Below are 20,628 nucleotides of genomic sequence, written 5' to 3' on the forward strand. Positions count from 1 at the left end.
TACTAACTGCATAGAGACTTAAGGTCTGTATATCTGCATACTGGATTTGGCCTGAATTAGCCTTGATTTTTTTCAAACTTTTAAAATTGTGAAATACACATAACATGAAAATTACCGTCTTAATCATGTTTGAGTAACAGTTCAGTGGTATTAATTACATTCGTATTGTTGAGCAACGATCACCGATCACCACCATCCACCTCCAGAACTCTTTTCATCTTGCAAAACTGAAACTCCACACCCATTCAACAATGACTCCTTATTTCCCTCTCCCCCAGCCCCTGGCAACCACCATTCTACTTTCTGTCTCTATGATTTTGACTACTCCAGGTACCTCATACAAATGGAACCATATGGTATTAGTTTTTCTGTGACTGACTTAGTTCACTTAGCATAACATCCTCAAGGTTCATCCATATTGTAGAATATGTCAGAATTTCCTTCCTTTTTAAGACTGAAAAATGTTCCCCTGTATGCATATACCACATTTTGCTTATTCATTCACCTGTTCATGGACCCTTGGGTTGCTTCCAAAATTTAGCTATTGCAAATAATGCTGCTGTGAATGTGGGTGCATAAATATATCTTTGAGACCCTGCTTTTAATTCTTTTGAGCATATACCCAGAAGTGGAATTGTTGGGTCATATGCTAAGCCTATTTTTAATTTTTTGGGGAACCACCATACTGTTTTCCACAGTGGCTGTATCATGTTACATTCACACCACTAGTGCACAAGGGTTCTAATTTCTCCACATCCTTGCCAACATTTATTATTTTGGATTTTTTGATAGTAGCTATGCTAATGGGTGTGAGGGGGTATCTCACTGTAGTTTTGATTTGCATTTACATAATGATTAGTGAGGTTGAGCATCTTTTCATGTGCTTATTGGCCATTCAAATATCTTCTTTGAAGAGATGTCTATTCAAGTCTTTTGCCCATTTTTGAATCAGGTTATTTATTTTTCTGTTGTTGTTTAGTTTTAGGAGTTCTCTATATACTCTTTTTTTTTTTTTTTTCCCAGTACGCGGGCCTCTCACTGTTGTGGCCTCTCCCGTTGCGGAGCACAGGCTCCGGACGCGCAGCCTCGGCGGCCATGGCTCACAGGCCCAGCTGCTCCGCGGCATGTGGGATCTTCCCAGACCGGGACACGAACCCGTGTCCCCTGCATCAGCAGGTGGACTCTCAACCACTGCGCCACCAGGGAAGCCCTATATACTCTTGATATTAATCCCTTATCGATATATGATTTGCAAATATTTTCTCCCTTTTATGGGTTGCATTTTCACTCTGTTGAAAGTGTCCAAATTGCTTTATTTGAAGGAATGGTACAAAGGAACTAAGTAGATGTTTTGGTACAACCTATAGAAAAGGTAAAGGTAACCCCTTTACCAATATGCATGCATTGCCTTGGTGACCAGGAAAGTCACTCAGTGGGTATGGGAAGCTGGTGTCAGCCTTAGCTCTTGTTATCATTGTCTCTCTGAGTGTGCTTGTCAAAGAGATACTCTTCCAGGCCAGATTTGGGGGCCCCATCTTGTGCAGATCGGTTTTGTGGTCGCCCAATTCTTTGGATTACACCTGCTCATTCAGGTAATGAGTCTCAATGAAGTCAACAAGTAGGGGTTGTTTGTGCAGTGGCCAGTTTGTGCAGCTCCAGTAGCAACTGATTCACGCTTCCCAAGTGTAATACACACTCCATTGCATTCACCTCATTCTCCTGGTCCTCATGATCTGGTTTCTTGATATCCTGGAGGAAGATGTGGTCACCTCATTGGTTCTGCAGTTTCATCAGTTTCTCAGCATGTTTCCTCCCCTCATGAGATGGGTGAAGAAACTATTTGGCAAAGTTCTTCAAAGCTACATTATTGCAGTCAAAGTAGTAAGACATGGCTAGGTAGAGGTAGGAAGTTTAGGGCTCCAGGTTGATCTGGCAGTTGATGGTGGCCTCTGAGTCCTGGTGGTAGTTCTGGCCCACCAGTGAGGGACCTCGGTGGTCAGGGCAGGTGGTGAGGAGAGACGATGGTGGCTGCCCTGTGCTGGAGCAACAGCAGGGGGCCTTGGGGCAGTCTGAGAGCACTGTGAGGAGGGGGTGGAGGGCTGGATTAACACCTGTTCCGTCCAAGCACAGTTGAAGCAGGAAACCATGGTTGGTTGAAAGCGTCCTTTGATGCACAAAAGTTTTCAATTTTAATGAAGTCCAACATGTCTATTTTTTTCTTTTGTTGCCTGTGTCTTTGGTGTTATATCCAATAGACCATTGCCAAATCCAATGTTGTAAAGCTTTTGCTGTTTTCTTCTAAGAGTTTTATGATTTAGGTCTTAGGTTTAGTTCTATGATCCATACTGAGTTAATTTTTGTTAGGTAAGAGTCCAACTTCATTCTTTTACATGTGGCTATCCAGTTTTCCCAGCACCACTAGTTGAAAAGACTGTTCTTTCCCCATTGAATGGTCTTGGCACCCTTGTTGAAAAATCAATTGACCATATATGCAAGGGTTTATTTCCAGGTCTCTATTCTACTCCTTTGGTCTATATGTCTATCTTTATGCCAGCAACACACTGTTTGATTACTATAGCTTTGCAGTAAGTTCTGAAATCAGGAAGTATGGGACCTCCAGCTTTGTTCTTTTTCAAGATGGTGTTGGCTCTTCTGGGTCCCTTGAGATTCCATATGAATTTTAGGATGGCTTTTTTCTATTTCTGAAAAAAAAATGGCATTGAGATTTTGATAGGGGTTGCCTTGTCTCTGTAGATCGTTTTGAATACAATGGGCATTTTAATAATATCTAGTCTTCTAATTCATGAACATAGGATGTGTTTCCATTTATTTATGCCTCCTTTAATTTCTTTCGGAAATGTTTTGTAGTTTTCATTGTATGTCTTTAACCTCCTTACGTGAGTTAATTCCTAAATATTTTATTCTTTTTGATGCTATTATAAGTGGAACTGTTTTTACAATTTCCTTTTCAGTTTGTTCATTATTAGTGTTGAGAAATGCAACTGATTTTTCTGCGTTGGCTTTGTATCCTGCTATTTGCTGAATTCATTTATTAGTTCTAACAGTTTTTTGAGGACTCTAAGGGTTGTCTACATACAAGATCATATCATCTGTGAACAAAGATAATTTTACTTCTTCCTTTCTGATTTGGATACCTTTTATTTATTTATTTTCTTTCTATTCCTAGTTTGTTGGGAGTTTTTTTTTTTAATAATGAAAGGGTGTTGAATTTGTCAAATACTTTTTTTCTGTATCATTGAGATGATCATGAAGGTTTTTTTCCTTCATTCTGTTAATATGGTGTATTTACATTGATCAATTTTTCGTATGTTGAACCCTCCTTGTATTCCAGGAATAAATTCCACTTGGTCATGCTCCATAATAGTTTCAATATGCTGCTGAATTTGGTTTGCTAGTATTTTATTGATGATTTTTGCATCAGTGTTCATAAGGGATATTGGTCTGTAGTTTTCTTGCAGTGTCTTTGTCTGACTTTGGTATTGGAGTAATGCTGGTGTCATAGAATGAGTTGGAAGTATTCACTCCTTGTCAATTTTTTGAAAAGTTTAAGAATCATTGGTATTAGTTCTTCTTTAAATGTTTGGTAGCATTCACCACTGAGCCATCAGGTCCAGGGCTTTTATATTTTGGGAGGGGAGGTTTGACTACTGATTTAATCCCCTTACTATTATAGGTCTGTTCAGATTTTCTATTCCTTTATGATTCAGACTTGGTAGGTTTTGTGTTTCTAGGAATTTGTCCATTTCATCTAGGTTATCCAATTTTTTGGCATACAGTTGTTCATACTTTCTTATAATTCTTTTTATGTAGACTCACTAGTAATGTCCCTACTTTCATTTATTTTATTTTAGTAATTTGTGTCTTCTCTCCTTTTTCCTAGTCATTCTAGCTAAAGGTTTGCAAATTTTGTTGATGCTTTCAAAAAACTGATTTTTGGTTTCATTGATTTTTTCCCTATTGTTTTCTACCCTTTATTGCAGTTATCTCCACTCTAATCTTTATCACTTCCTTTATTCTGCTAGTTTTAGATTTATTTGTTTTTTCTTTTTCTAGTTTTTTAAGTTGTAAAGTTAGATTATTGATCTGAGATCTTTCTTGTTTTTTAATGTAAGTGCTAATAGTTATAAATTTCACCCTTAGCACTGCTTTTGTTGTGTTCCATAAGTTTTGGTATGTTGTGTTTTTGTTTTCATTAGTTTCTAAGTATTTTCTAATGTTCCTTGTGATTTCTTTTTTGATTCATTGTTTTTTTTTAAGAGTGTGTTGTTTGACTTCTACACATTTATTAATCTTCCAGTTTTCCTTCTCTTATTGATTTTGAACTTTACCTTATGGTAGGAGAAGATATTTTATATAACATCTATCCTTTTTAGTCTATTGAGACTTAATTTGTGGCCTAACATATGATCTATCCTGGAGAATGTCCTTTGTGCACTTGAGAAGAATGTGTTTTCCATTGTTGGGTAGAGTGTTCTGTATGGAATACTGTTGGATCTGTTGGATCTAGTTGGTTTATTGTGTTGTTCAAGTCCTCTCCTTACTTATCTTCAACTATTTGTTCTATCAGTTATTGAGAAAGGAGTATTAAAGTCTTCAACTATTATTATGGAACTATTTTCCCCTTCCATTCTGTCAGTTCTTCTTTACATATTTTGATGATCTTTTATTAGGTGCCTAAAATATTATAATTGTTATTTCTTCTTGATGTATTCAACCATTTATTAATATACAATGTCCTTCTTTGACTCTTGCAAACTTTTTTGATTTAAAGTCTATTTTGTATGATATTAATATTTCTACCTCTGCTCTCTTTTGGTCACTATTTGAATGGAATGTCTTTTTCCATCCTTTTACTTTCAACCTTTTTTGGCTTTGGATCTAAAGTGAGTCTCTTGTAGACAGCATATAGTTGGATCATTATTTTAAATCCATTCTCTCAATCTCTGTCATTTAATTGGAGAGTTTAATCTATTTACATTCAAAGTAATAACTGATAGAATTATTTTGCTATTTGTTTTCTATATGTCTTATACTTTTTTTGTCCCTTATTTCCCACATTGCTGTCTTCTTTTGTGTTTAGCTGATTTTTTTTGTAGTAAAACATCTTAATTCCCTTCTCATTTCCTTTTGTGTATATTTTAAAACTATTTTCCTTGCGGTTACCATGGAGATTACATTTGATAACCTAAATTATAACATTCTAATTTGAATTTATACCAGTTCAACTTCAGTAACATACAAAACTCTTTTTGTATACAGCTCAGTCCCCATTCTTTTCAGTTATTAATGTCACAAAATTACATCTTTATACATTGTGTTCAAAACCAATAGATTCATTAGTCACTTAAGTTCCATAGGAAACAAAATGTGGAGTTACAAAGCAAAGTTATAATAACTAGCTTTTAGACTAATAATTGTTTTTTTAAAATGTATTATTCTCTTAAATCATGTAGAAAACCTAAAAATGGAGTTACAAACCACTTTTATAATAATAGTAGCCCATGTATTTACCTTTACTGAGATCTTTATTTCTTCATATGGTTTTGAGTTACTGTCCAGTGTCCTTTCATTTTGACCTGGAGGACTGCCTTTAGCATTTCCTGCAGGGCAGGACTAGTGGTAACAAACTCCCTCAGATTTTGTTTATCTGGGAATGTCTTAATTTCTCTCTCACTTTTGAAGGTTAGTTTTGCCAGGTATAGAATTCCTGGTTGACAGTTTTTTCTTTTAGCACTTTGACTGCATCAGTCCACTGCCTTCTGGACCTCAAGATTTCTGATGAGAAATCTGCACATAATCTTATTGAGGATCACTTGTATGTGATATATTGCTTCTCTACTGCTGCTTTCAAGATTCTATCTTTGTCTTTCAACAGTTTGATCACAATGTCCCTTGGTGTGGGTCTCTTTGAGTTTATCCAGTTGGAATTCACTGATCTTCTCGGTTGTTTAGATTCATGTTTTGTTTTTTTTAATCAAACTTGAGAAATTTTCCGCCATTATTTCTTCAAATAATCTCCTTCCCTTTCTTTCCCTTCTTTTGAAACTCATAATGTGTGTATGGTGGTTTACTTAATGATGTCCCACAGTTCCCTTAAGCTCTGTTAAGTTTTCTTTAATTTTTTTTTCCATTCCTCAGACTTGATCATTTCCATCATCCTATCTTCAAGCTTGCTGATTCTTTCTTCTGCCTGCTCAAATCTGCCTTTGAAATTTTCATTTTAGTTATTACACTTTGTAGCTCTGGAGTTTCTTTTGGGTTTCTTTTTAGGTTTTCTATCTCCTTATTGAAATTCTCCATGTTTTCTTTTAGTTCTTTGAGCATCTTTATGATAGTTTTTAAACAGTCATTGTATAATAGGTCCATCATCTGGTTTTTCTCTGGGACAGTTCTGGTGGTGTGTTTTTTTTTCTTTGAGTGGGTGAACATTCCTGTTTCTTTGTATGCCTTGTGATTTTTGTTGTTGTTGTTGAAAACATGAACATTTGAATCTAATGATATGGTAACTATGGAAATCAGATTCTCTCCCTTCCCCAAGGTTTGATGGCTTTTGGTTTTGTTTTGATTTGCTTTTTAAAAAATTGCTATAGGCTGTCTCTGCCAAAGATCAGCCTGAGATATAGACTTATGGTCTTCTCAGGTCTTTTAAAAAATTTTTTTTCTCATGGTATAATAAAAAAATTTTTTTTTTATTTTTTAAAATTGAAATATAGTTGATTACAATGTTGTGTTAGTTTCAGGTGTATAGCAAAGTGATTCAGACATATATATCCCTTCTTAGATTCTTTTCCCTTATAAGTTATTCCAATTCTCAGGTCTTTTTTAGTCCTTGCCTTTCCCTGGGCATGTCAGGTGACTTTCTTTTTTTAAAAAAATATTTATTTATTTATTTGGTTGAGCTGGGTCCTAATTGTGGCAGGCAGGCTCCTTAGTTGTTGCAGGCGGGCTCCTTTAGTTGTGGCTTGAGGGCTCCTTAGTTGCGGCTTACCAGCTCCTTAGTTGAGGCACGTGGGCTCCTTAGTTGCAGCATGCATGTGGAATCTATTTCCCCGACCAGGTGAACCTGGGCCCCCTGCATTGCGAGTACAGAGTCTTAACCACTGCGACACCAGGAAAGTCCAAGGTGACTTTCTGATTTCTGCTGTATATGCAGTTGCTTTTGAATGTCCTGGTGTTTAATGTCTGGTTCCCAGAATGGGGGATAAGCAGTCTGTGCTATGCTGAGAGCTGAAATTGACCAACATAGCTTCCTGGAAGTTACAAACCTTCAATGGACTCTAGAGTTACAAAATAGTTACATCAGACTTATTCTACCAGAGCAATTGTTGTCCAGGTAGGGAGACAGATTCCTGGTGCTTCTTATCTACTATCTTCCCAGAATTCTCTCGTCAGCTTTGATTTTTTTAAATTGCAATTTTATGTACCATAGTACCTATTCTGAAATCACACCAAAATTTTAAGAACAAGACAGGAGTATAAAAATATAAATGAAAAAGTTTGGAATTGGTAGGAAAGGAAAAGAAAGGTCACCTGAAATGATATCTCCCCAAAGATGTCCAAGTCCTAATTCCCAGATCCTGTGAAAATGTGAGGTTACATGGTAAAGGGAAATTAAGTTTTCAGATGGAATTAAGGTTGCTAACCAAACGATCTTGAGATGGGGAGATGATCCTGGATTACCCAGGTGGACCTAATGTAATCACAGGGTTCCTTATAAATGGAAGTGAGAGGCAGAAGAGAGAGAACCAGAGAAATGGCAGTGTGAAAAGGACTCAGGCTTGTTGCTGGCTTTGAGGGTAGAGGAATGAAGCCATAAGCCAAGGAATAAAGGTAGCCTCTGGAAGCTGGAAAGAAGTGAGGAAATGGATTCTCCTCTAGGGTCTTCACAATGAACACAGCCCTGCCAACACCTTGATTTTAGCCCAGGGAGACTCATTTTGGACTTCTGACTTCCAGAACTGTTAGATAATACATTTGTATTGTTTAAGCCACTAAACTTGTGGTAATTTGTCATGGCAGCAATAGGAAAACTAAAAATGGATTGATGAGAAGGGAAGCTGAAGGTGGGGAGGCAAGTAAAGATCAAGGCACTATTATGTAGGGGCAAAAGCAGTAGACATGAATTAGAAGAGCAGTTGAGGTTCTCAGTTCTGCCAGTTTCCACCTGTGTGACCCAGATCAAGTTACTTAGCCTCTCTGTGTCTCTATATCTTGATCTATAAAAAGCAATAGTAATAACACTTCCTTACATGGCTGTTGTGAGGATGAAATGAGGCAATCTATGTAAGCCCTTAGCACAGTGCCTTTGGTAAACCCTAATAATATGAGTCGCTGTTGCTGCTGACACTGCACCACTGCTACTCTCACAGCTTTTATATGTCTTTTTTTTTTTCAGTGATTCAGTGTTTATTTACAAAATTATCTGTATAACATATACATATTTAGCCAAAATTCACTTTCCATATGAAGTGGGACAGATTAAAATTACATTACAATTTTGCTATAATGAGGTTTTATTTAAATGAACATTCAGTTAAACCCACCTCCCTCTAATCCCATTTCAGGAGAGATGACTGCTGCATAGCAGATGGCAGGCTTTGCCTTCCAGAGAGTAACACCAGACCATTTCAGGAGAAGCATTTATTCTTGAAACCCTGATTGGTGACTACAGCTCCAGGTTAGTAAAATTAAATTTGCTTCTTATTAATCATGATTATCAGGTACCAAGTTAGAGTGTTGCTCTTTTGTTAAGTTTTTGGAATGATTCAGAACATCTAGATCTGTAAGATATTAAACATGGCTCTAGTGTTTGCAATGAGGATCTTTCCAATGTAAATTTTTTACCTAATAGCTCTTCTAATTAAAGTCAGTCATTTTGTATTGTGTATACAATTCATGCAATTATACATAATCTGAACTTTTTAATTGAAATAATTTTGTGCTCACAAAAGTTGCAAAAGTAGTAGAGAGAATTCCCATGTACCTTTCACTCAGCTTCCTCCAATGATAGCATTATCAAAATCAGCCAATTGACACTGGTACAATGCTAACAATAAAAAACTACGGTGTTTTCTCAGATTTCACAGTTCCTACAGGTACTGGTTTTTTGGTTTTTTGCTGTACAGCTCTATGAAATTTTATAAAATTGTATAGATTTGTGTAACCACTGCCACAATCATGTTACAGAACTGTTCCATTGCCACAAAGAAACGCCCTTGTACAGCCCCTTATTGTCATACCTTCCTCCTGTCACCAACCCCAGGCAATGACTGATCTGTTCTCTATCACTGTAATTTTTTCATTTCTAGAATGTTATATAAGTGGAATTATGCAATATGGAAACTTTTGAGATTGGCTTTTTTCATTCAGTATAAAACCCTTGAGACCCATCCAGGTTGTTGCCTTCGTTAATATTGTAGTATGTTCCTTTTTAGTAATGAGTAATATTCCATTATATGGGTGTACTGCAGTTTATCCATCCACCTAATGAAGGATATTTGGGTTTCAAGTCTTGTGCTCTTACAAATAAAACTGCTACAGGCATACCTGGGAGATACTGCAGGTTCCATTCCAGGATACCACAATAAGGTGAATATTGCAATAAAGAAAGTCACATGAATTTTTTGGTTTTCCAGTGTATATAAAAGTTATGTTTACACTATACTGTGGTCTATTAAATATGCAGTAGCATTGTCTAAAAGAATACTGTGTATATCAATTTAAAATATACTTTATTTTAGTTAAAAATGCTACTTAGCTAAAAGATGCTAACCCTCATCTGAGCCTTCCGTGAGTCATAGTAGTAACATCAGTGATCACTGATCACAGGTCATCATAACAAATATAATAATAATGAAAAAGTTTGAAATATTGCACAAATTACCAAAACGTGATGTAGACACATGAAGAGAGCCAATGCTGTTGGAAAAATGGTGCTGATAGACTTGCTTGACTCAGGGTTGTCACAAACCTTCAATTTGTAAAAAACGCAATTATCTGTGAAGCACAATAAAGCAAAGCAACAAAATGAGGTATGGCTGTATAAGATTCATGTATAAGTTTTTATGAACATAGCTTCATTTCTGTAAGATAAAGACCCAGTTTTATAAGGTTTTAAGGGTTAAGTAAGATCATTAATGTTAACATACTTTGTAAATGGCAATGCTCAATTTAAGCTTAAAGTATATTACTGTGAGTTGTATTAATACTGATAAACAGTGACAAAAGGCTGAAAAAAAATACAGGAAAAGAAGTGGTAAGAGTTGGTGGCAGATGGGATGGGAAGAGCGGACCCAGTTTGGGGCTTTTTCTTTTGAAGAAAATAAAATAATGTTTGTTAGATAAACAAACATTGAGACTCTGGGGCAGTCTTTCAGACAGTGGAAATGTGGGATTGAATTAAAAACAAAAGATTGAAATATCCTGGGACATTGGCAGTGCACCAGCTTCTGGAGCATACCCACAGTTAGTGGAGGGAATATTAAAAGTAAGAAAGATGAACAGAGAGAGAAAGGCAGATTCATTTGTTCATACATCCAACAAATATTTACTGGGCCCCTGCTTTTTGCCACGCATTAGTCAAGACCCTAGATACACCAGTGACGTTTGCTACCAGACAGGGTCCCTGAATTATGAAGCTTATATGCTAGAGAGAGTGCAACACAGTAAACAAGTTAATATATAAGATAATGTCAGGTAGTGATAAATGCTATTAACAAACATAAAAGAACTGGAAAGAGAATTCCAGGGAAAGGAAGTGGAGAGAGACTGGAGATGCTCTTTCAGAATGTATAGTCAGGAAGCCTTCCTTTTTTTTTTATTAAGTTATGTATTTATTTATTATTAATTTATTAATTAATTAATTTATTTATTTCTGCGTTGGGTCTTCATTGCTGCACACAGGCCCCCTCCAGTTGTGCCGAGTGGGGGCCACTCTTCTCCACAGTGCGTGGGCTTCTCATTGCGGTGGCCTCTCTTGTTGCGGAGCACAGGCTCCAGGCGCACGGACTTCAGTAGTTGTGGTATGTGGGCTCAGTAGTTGTGGTGCATGGGCTTAGTTGCTCTGCAGCATGTGGGATCCTCCTGGACCAGGGCTCGAACCCGTGTCTGCTGCACTGGCAGGCGGATTCTTAACCACTGCGCCACCAGGGAAGTCCAAGAAGGCTTCTTTAATGAGGAGATAGCTTTTGAAGTTCCTGGGGAGCTGAGGTTGTAGGAAGATAAGAATTGAGCCAATTTCAGAGCAACTTGTCAGAGACATTGTATACATTTGTAGGGGAGGCATATTTTTACCTCTACCCTCTTAGGGTTTTTCAGCTGGGTTTGAGTATTAAACTGACAGAGGAGAGATTAACAAGAGGAAAGCATACAAATTTTTATTGTTTATGTGACACCAGAGCCCTCATAACGAATGAAGACCCAAAGAAATGGCAGTACCTACTAGCGTTTATATTAGTTTGAACACGGAGAGGCGAGTGTGGAAAAGTGACTGACCTCCGTGAGGAGGCCAAAGGAAGAGAAGAATGATTTTAACAGAGTCTAAGTGTACAGAATTCTCTTGGTTTCAATTTCTCATCCTTGGTGATAACATGAGGAGGATACAGGGAGGACCTCTTTCGTATAGGAATTTCGTCTCCTGCTTTTAAGAAAAAGAAGGAAGATCATAGTGTTGTTGTGTTTTTTTTTTTGGCTGCGTTGGGTCTTTGTTGCTGCACACAGACTTTCTCTAGGTGTGTAGAGTTGGGGCTGCTCTTCATTGCAGTGCATGGACTTCTCATTGCAGTGGCTTCTTTTGTTGCAGAGCATGGGCTGTAGAGCCTGCAGGCTTCAGTAGTTGCGGCACGTGGACTCAGTAGTTGTGGCTCATGGGCTGGAGAGCACAGGCTCAGTAGTTGTGGTGCACGGGCCTAGTTGCTCCATGGCATGTGGGGTCTTCCCAGACCAGGGATCAAACCCATGTCCTCTGCATTGGCAGGTGGATTCTTAACCACTGCACCACCAGGGAAGCCCTGAGGTCAGTTTTAAAGAAACAAAATATTATGGATACATTGAAGCTTCTTTTGAACCACTTCTCAATCTCAGTTCCCTACTCCCCCCCTCATATGTATCCTTCTTATCTCTGTTTTCATAATTTTGATACATAAGAATGTATCCATAAACAGTAGAGACTGTTTATGGATAAGATTAAGATTTACATAAATGGCATATTGAATGTATTCTGTTGCAACTCGCTTTTTCACTCATCATTATGATTTGAGATTTATTCATATTGATACATGTTGTTCATTCATGTAACTGCATTGCTGGAATGTTCTACATTTATTCATCCATTTCCTTATTGGTGGTTTCTAGTTTTTCACAATTGCAGACAATACTATGGTGAACATTTTTTGTATGTGTCCTCTTAGGTACATGCATGATGGTTTCTCTGGGGCAGTAATTCTCAAAATGTAGTGCCTGAATCAGCAACATCAGCATCAGGATCACCTGGGACTTGTTAGAAATCCAGATTCCAGGGCCTTCACCCATGTTTACTAAATCAGAACCTGGGGGTGGGGCTCAGCAGACTGTACTTTAACAGGCTTTCCAGTTATTCTGATTCAAGCTGAAGTTTGAGAATTACTGCTCTAGATACACATTTTAGAGTAGAATTGCTGGGTTATAGGATACATGTATTTCCAAATTTGTGAGATTTAGACAAATTGCCTTGAAAGTAATTGTGCTAATTTACATTTCTAAATATCATCTCACAGTCTGTAGCTTTTCATAACTTTTTTTAAAAAATGATAACTGTTGTCATACAGAAGCTTTACATTGTAATGTAGTTGAATTTATCAAAATTTTTCTTTACAGTTTGTGGTTTTGGTCTTGTTTGTGTCTGGATGTCGTAGAAAGTTTCCTAAGTGGTCTTCTGATCATTTAAAATGTTTACTTTTCCCATTTAGGCCTTTAAACTTTCTGAAATTAATTAAAAAATAGTGGTGCTTTCTTCTGCCTGCATGTGCTGAAGAAATAGGGCTTTTGCCAACTTGAAAAAATCTGAATAGTTGCCTCAAAGGTAAAAGTATCATTATAGGTAGAAATTTGATGGGGGTTGGGTGGAGGGCGGTGTGGAGAGTACATGTACATGTAAAAAAAAAAAAAAATGTAAAGAGCCAAAGGGTTTGCTCTAATGAAAAACAGATTTATTTGAATTTAAGATCACAAAGGGAGAAGTTGGCACTGTGTTTTCTACGATTGTTTTATTTATAGTGCTGTGCATTTCCTGAGCTTATTTGTTTTCATGCATCATAGATGCCATTGTATATGGGGTCCTGTTAAAAACACACACAAGCTGTGAAAATTACACTATTTTAAAATATTACATTGCTTTTTGTCTGTATTTGGATTCTTAGGCCCTCAAGTGTCCCCTAAATTAATGAGCACTAATTAATAATGAACGCATGAACTTGGTATTATGCATTCTTTGATATGAGGTTCTTCATACAAATTCCAAGAAGACAGGATTTTAGGGATAATTTGTAGTTAATTGGGGAAGAGTCTTTCAATACTTTCTTTTTTCTGATAGAAATCAGACTTATTTTATTTTGTTTATTTTATTGAAGTATAGTTGATTTGCAATGTTGTGTTAATTTCTGCTGTACAGCAAAGTGATTCAGTTATATATGCATACATATATATGCATACTTTTTTATATTCTTTTCCATTATGGCTTATCACAGGATATTGAATATAGTTCCCTGTGCTATACAGTAGGACCTTGTTGTTTATCCATTCTGCATATACTAGTTTGCATCTGCTAATCCCAAACTCCCACTCCATCCCTCTCCCACCCACCTTGGCAACCACAAGTCTGTTTTCTATGTCTGTGAGTCTGTTTCTGTTTTGCAGATAAGTTCATTTATGTCGTATTTTAGATTCCACATATAAGTGATATCATATGGTATTTGTCTTTCTCTCTCTGACTTACTTCCCTTAGTATGATAATCTCTAAGTCCATCCATGTTGCTGCAAATGGCATTATTTCATTCTTTTTTATGGCTGAGTAGTATTCCATTGTATATATTTACCACATGTTTATCCATTCATCTGATGGGCATTTAGGTTGTTTCCATGTTTTGGCTATTGTGAATAGTGCTGCTGTGAACATTGGGGTGCATGTATCTTTTTGAATTATAGTTTTGTCCGAAGAGTCTTCCAATACTTTTAGCTGACCCCACATGTCTCCCCATTAAAATCCCAGGGCCTGGAACAGTGCTTAGCACACAGCTAATGCTTTCTAAACCCGCTGATGGGTTACAGAAAGTGCTGAACTACCCAAAGTTTTTGTCTCTGACTTCTGCCTAGCAGTGCTTGTCCTGCAGAAGAAAAGCTTAGATAATACTATTTACACACACCACAGAACAACCAGTTAGGAGGCTGCTCACCTGCCATTTTAAGTATTTAAAAATCTCAACAAATATGGTGCTTTGGAAAGATTTATTAGTGTATGATTTATACATTAATATTGTTAGGCCTAGCCTGGATTTTAGTTTAAATTACTTTGTGTTAAGTTTGAAGCTGAATCCGGCCTCTGTATCCCAACATTGAATTAAATCTTGGAGACAGAGTTTTGGGTAAAGTAGATAAGAACAGCTTTATTGCTTTGCCAGGCAAAGGGGGCCACAGCAGGCTAGTGCCCTCAAAACTGTGTGTCCCAACCTGGAGGGGGTAGTGAGAAGTTTGTTTGTTTTTTTAACATCTTTATTGGAGTATAATTGCTTTATAAGAGAAGTTTTATAGCAAGGTTCAAAGAGGGTGTGATCAGCTTGTGGACATTCTTCCGACTGGCTGGTGGTGAGGTAAGTGGGAGTCAGCATCATCAGCCTTCTGGTTCCAATGGGTCTGGGGTCTCCTTGCTTGTGGGCAGCACACCATCATTAATTAACTTCTCCCACCTGGTGTGGGTTTCAGTCTCTGCAAAACAGCTCAAAGATATTGTTGTGTGTATCCCTTGATGGGGAACCAGGACCTGGCTCCAAGGCTGCACTATTGTTTCTCTTGACTGTTTGTTCCTCCTTTGTCTGCATCCCCTCCCTTCCCTAATTAACAACTGCTTGAATCTGCCCTTTGGAACTCAGGGAAGGTCATGGAGGCTGAATGAAGCCTGTTTCCTGTAATCAAAGAAATGGGGGACACAGGAGGGCTTTTGTGCTAAGGAGCCCCACAGGGTCCTGCTCGGTATCAGGTTCAGTTGAAAAAAATATTTTTGTGAACTGACTGCATGCTGCACTAACCTCTAAGGACATAGTGGTGAGTATGACACAGTCCCTGCTTTAACGTATTCAAGATGATATCCCCACTCTGTTATGGCAAACGAAGTCAGTCTGATTTTCGTCTGTCACTAATATCTTTTGGGGCTGGAGGAAATGCCCTGCAAAATTTCTTAACTTAGATCTAAAAAGGTAGAAATCCTCAACCATATGCCTAAGCCGACAAGCACATAATATTCCTAGCAGGCCTTCTCGAATTGGGTAAATGATTCAACAGCGAGGGAAGCAATGTTTCAGAGGGCAAAAATGAGCTGCATGTTGGTTGGCTGTAGGAAATAGTGGGAAGCAATTATTACTGTAACTATACCAGTACACAGTACAAAGCCAGGAAGAATTTAAGAATTTTCTTTACTGGTGGGGTGGGAGTGGGGGGTGCTTCCATCTACTGGTAATCGAAAAGCATTTGCTATGGTGGTCTGCTGCCTTCCTCCCACTCAAGCGCATCAGCCCCTTTCTACCCAGTTCCCTTTGTGCTTTGTTTTGCTCTGCCCGCCTCGATTCAGGGCCTTGCAATATAATGCCTAGAGGTTCAGTTTTGTCACTGTAGAAATCAAATGAGCCTAGAGGTTATTTGGGTTTAATTATCATTTGTTAAAATGATCGATACAGAGGATTTAGTCATTCAAATGGGTAATGGTGGGACATTTAGGTAATTACAACTGTTGAATGTTCTCTCTTCTGCTAACTGTCTTATTGAACAAGATTTATATCTAGCTCTTGAAAAGGAGTGGTTGAAGCTGAGGGATTCACAGGCCAACGTTTCGGGAGGAAGTGGTGGAGAGAGGTTTCAGCCAAGCCTTCACACTCCACTCTGTTTCAACCTCTTCATGTTGCAGAGAATAGAGGTACAGTAAACAATCCCTTGAGGCTCAGGGAAAAGACCTATGTCTGATTGTGTCTATACCTGGATACTTGTGCCCTCAAATAGCTCCCTAAATTAGTCAGCACTAATTATTAATTAACCCATGTACTTGCTATCATGTTTTCTTTGATAAATGCTCTTAGTTTGTATGTGGCTCTCCCTTTCTCAAATAAGTCTTCTCCATCCTTTCTAGTGATCCAAGTCTTACCCTTTCTTCACAGGCTGATTTCAAAATCACTTATTCATTCAAACCCCCTTACTCTTTAGTCATTCATTCAAATTTATCATTTCAACCAGCCAACCATGTGCCAGGTCCTATGATGGCCCTGGAGATTACAAAAGTGAGAAATTCAAAAACAGTTTGTTAATTTGTTTCCTGACATGGCCTATGCTTTTGTTTATTGTGAAAAATTATTCCATGAGACTAGTGTTTGTGTTATTATGGTTTGAATATTACCTGGCCTTAGTCTACAGTTATCAAACATAAAATGATTATAACAATACCCAAATAAAATCCTGAAAAGTACTAAATGAGAAGAGCTGAGATTAGAAGTAGAATAAATTAAAAATGAAATGTGGCTGAGATACTGATAGGAAATAATTCACAGAGACTAAGCTGAAAGAATGAAAAGATTGACCATTTTAAAGTCTCTTTTATTTCCATGTAGAGTTAAGTTCAGGTTTGGCCATATAGACGTAGTTGTTATCCTAGACTCTATTTCCTTGATTCCTATCATCATGTCTTCATGTACCATATAAGCAAGTCTCATAAACTCTACTACCTAAATAACTTTTGGAAATAGCTCACCTCTCCTTTCACTCCTTGGGGAGTCTTCCTTGAGTGCCCCACCCTACCTTCCAAAAAACAACTGGCTGGTATAAGTGGTCCAGTAAATCCTTGAACTTGTATCTGTCACACTGAAGTATAAATATTTGACCACTGATAGCCTTTATTAATTTGTGAGTTCCTTAAGAGTAGGCATCATGTCTTATTTAATTTTTGTGTTCTCATCACCAGCAAAGTGCCTGGCACAAAATAAGTACTTAATAAATGTTTGCTGAATTTAAAAAATGAATTCAATAAACCAAGGAACAGTTTCCTTAAAACTCACAAGGGGGCAGCAAGGAATACAATTCTTTTCTATTGTCTGCAAAGTCATGCATCTTTAGAGCTAGAAGAACATTAGATTAGTTTAATGAGAATGAACTTTTCTTCTTAGAAGGCTCAAACGTTTCTTTAGAGAAGGACTTCTCTGCACTCATAGGCACCCTTTGATAGCTACCTCACTTCCAGGCTTTTAAGCACACAGTCTATTGGCCATCTTCACAAACATGTGTATTTAGCCATAGCTCTTTGCTTAGTTGCCTTAACAGATTCTCTTAAGATTACATAAAATAATATGTACTGCCCTAAATGGAATTTTTTTGAGTATAGTGTTTGTTTGGCTTATTGATTTCTTACATAATCACATAATTTCACCACTCTAATTATTTAGTATCAACTCCCCATTTTTAGATATGAAGAAATGGAGGCCTAGACAGGTTAAAGGATTTGCCTTTGTTCACATAGCAATTAGTGGTTGAACTGGAACCAGAATCCCAGTCTTCTGACCCTGAATCTTCTACTTCCTTTTATTGTCTGAAGGTCAGGACCCAGCAAATGCTTTGGTTGGAAACAGAGGCATAAAGCTGTGTACATAGCCTTTAGTACCCAATTTCTTCTAGACAAATGAGTGTTTATATTTCAGTCTCAAAGGTTAGATTTTAGCATCTAACTATAGTGAACAAATGCTTTTTGTACATGTTCTCCTTCTTTTTCTTTATTGAATAAGGAAATGCAAAACAACAAAATCTTTACAGTCTCACAAATCTGAAATAATACAGTTCCCACTAAAGGGGATGAAAAAAGTTTTCCTTGACCCTCTTAGGGTCCCTGGCTGGGTCTGAAAATTAAACTGACAAAGGCAGATTAACAGGAGAAAAACATACAAATGTTTTTGGATTTTTACATGTATATGGAGCCTTCACAGGAGACTAAAGACCTGCAGAAGTGACCAGAGTAGGAAGCTTTAATACTTTTTAGACAAAGAAAAATGAATTTGTGAAGAATTGACAAGACAAAGAGGTTTGGGCTGGGGGTAGTAAATGGTGAAGAACTAACTAGGAAGTTAAGGGTTAGTTTAACAAGGTTTGTTTATACAGCCTTCTTGGCCTCAAATTCTCTGTCTCTAGTGATAAGAATGTCTTCTTTCTTCCCAGCACAAGGAAGACACCTTTCATTTTTAAAATTTATTATTATTATTTATTTATTATTTTTGGCTGTGTTGGGTCTTCGTTGCTGTGCGCGGGATTTCTCTAGTTGCAGCAAGCAGGGGCTACTCTTTGCTGCAGTGCACGGGCTTCTCGTTGCGGAGCATGGGCTCTAGGCACGTGGGCTTCAGTAGTTGTGGCACGTGGGCTCAGTAGTTGTGGCTTGTGGGCTCTAGAGCACAGGCTCAGTAGTTGTGGCACACTGGCTTAGTTGCTCCGCGGCATGTGAGATCTTCCCGGACCAGGGCTTGAACCTGTGTCCCCTGCATTGGCAGGCGGATTTTTAACCACTGCACCACCAGGGAAGTCCAGGAAGACACCTTTCACATGGGAAATTTATGACTTGTTTCAAGGAAAAGGAATGGGGAGGTCAAAGTGACCTTCCTGCTTCTGCTGTTTTTTAAAATTCCTTCAGCTTAAGATATTTAATATGCTAAGATGCCATATTTAGGGGTAGCATGTCCTAAACCTCATACCACTGAAACAGATATCTTGAAATATCTTTGATAAAAGGAATTTTTTATGAGTTGAATTATTTGTTCTTAAATAATCAGACCTTTGTTCTCTAGAAAAGGGTATACTTTTCAAGTGATTTAATATATTTTCTTCTTTTATAAAAATTGTTTTTCCTATTTAATTAACTAATTAATTTATTTTTGGCTGTGTTGGGTCTTCATTGCTGCAGGCAGGCTTTCTTTAGTTGTGGCGAGTGGGAGCTACTCTTCGTTGGCTGTGCAGATTGCTCATTGCAGTGGCTTCTCTTGTTATGGAGCACGAGCTCTAGGTGTGCGGGCTTCAGTAGTTGTAGCACGTGAGCTCAGTAGTTGTGGCTTGCAGGCTTCAGAGCGTGGGCTCAGTAGTTGTGGCACATGGGCTTAGTTGCTCCGTGGCATGTGGGATCTTCCTGGACCAGGGCACGAACCTGTGTCCCTGTGCAGTGGCAGGCAGATTCTTAACCCCTGCGTTACCAGGGAAGCCCTAATATATTTTCTTCTGAATATGAAAGTTATACATGCTTTTTTTTAAACTAAATATTCAAACATTAGAGACATATGCAACATAGATATTGACAATACTCCATGTCTATCACCCTCAGAGGTAATCACTATCAATTATTTATATGAGATCGGGCATGTTCAGGGTGGTATGACCATAGACAGCTATCAATTATTTAGTATATCCCTCTCCAGATTTTTGTCTGTGTACATACTAATAGATGTTATTGCTTTCCCCACAAAAAAACGGGATCATGTTATTCATATTATTTTTTCAAATTGCGGTAAAATTCCCATAACATAAAAATTCACCATTTTAACCATTTTTGAGCATTCAATTTAGTGACCATCTTTATCCAATTTAACCTCCTCCACCCTAACCCCACCTCTGGTAGCCACAAATCTGATCTCTTTTTCTATAAGTTTGTTTGTCTGTCTGTTATTTGAAATATAATTGACCTACAACACTATGATAGCTCCTATTGCACAACATAGTGATTCAATATTTCTATATATTACAAAATGACCACCACAATAAGTCTAGTTACCATCTGTCACCATACAAGGATATTATATAATTACTGACTATATTCCCCACACTATATATTAAACTTCATTCTGTGACTCATTTACTGAATTAAATTTATTTATATATTTATTTATTTTTGGCCACACAACATGGCTTGTGGGATCTTAGTTCCCCAGCCAGGGATTGAGCCCTGGCCACAACAGTAGGAACTACCATGACTCATTTATTTTATAATTAGAAGTTTGCACCTCTTAGTTTTCCTCACCTATTTCAATCATTTAGTGGCTTTCAACTTAGTGGCTTTTAGTACTTTAACAATGTTATACAACAATCACCACTATCTAATTTAAGAATATTTTTTTTTACCACAAATAATATTTTTATTTTTACAGTAATTTCAGAACATCTTAATCATCCCATAAAGAAACCCTGTACCCTGTTCATAGTGTTTTTCTTTTTATTAGTTTCTGCTTTATAACAAAGTGAATCAGTTATACATATACATCTGTTCCCATATCCCTTCCCTCTTGCGTATCCCTCCCTCCCACCCTCCCCATCCCACCCCTCCAGGCGGTCACAAAGCACCGAGCTGATCTCCCT

General features: G+C 37.6%; 1 pseudogene across 1 annotated transcript in view; it reads right to left on the minus strand.

Moving 5' to 3' along the window:
• Positions 1-1,458: 1,458 nt before the first annotated feature.
• LOC307049619 (ferritin heavy chain-like) overlaps positions 1,459-20,628 on the minus strand; it is a 91,812-nt pseudogene continuing 72,642 nt past the window's right edge. The window contains exon 2 of the transcript in view: positions 1,459-2,164. The product of the transcript in view is annotated as a ferritin heavy chain-like (transcript). The remainder of the gene's footprint in view (positions 2,165-20,628) is intronic.

Source organism: Hyperoodon ampullatus, assembly GCF_949752795.1.
Source record: "Hyperoodon ampullatus genome assembly, chromosome: 3".
NCBI lineage: Eukaryota > Metazoa > Chordata > Mammalia > Artiodactyla > Ziphiidae > Hyperoodon > Hyperoodon ampullatus.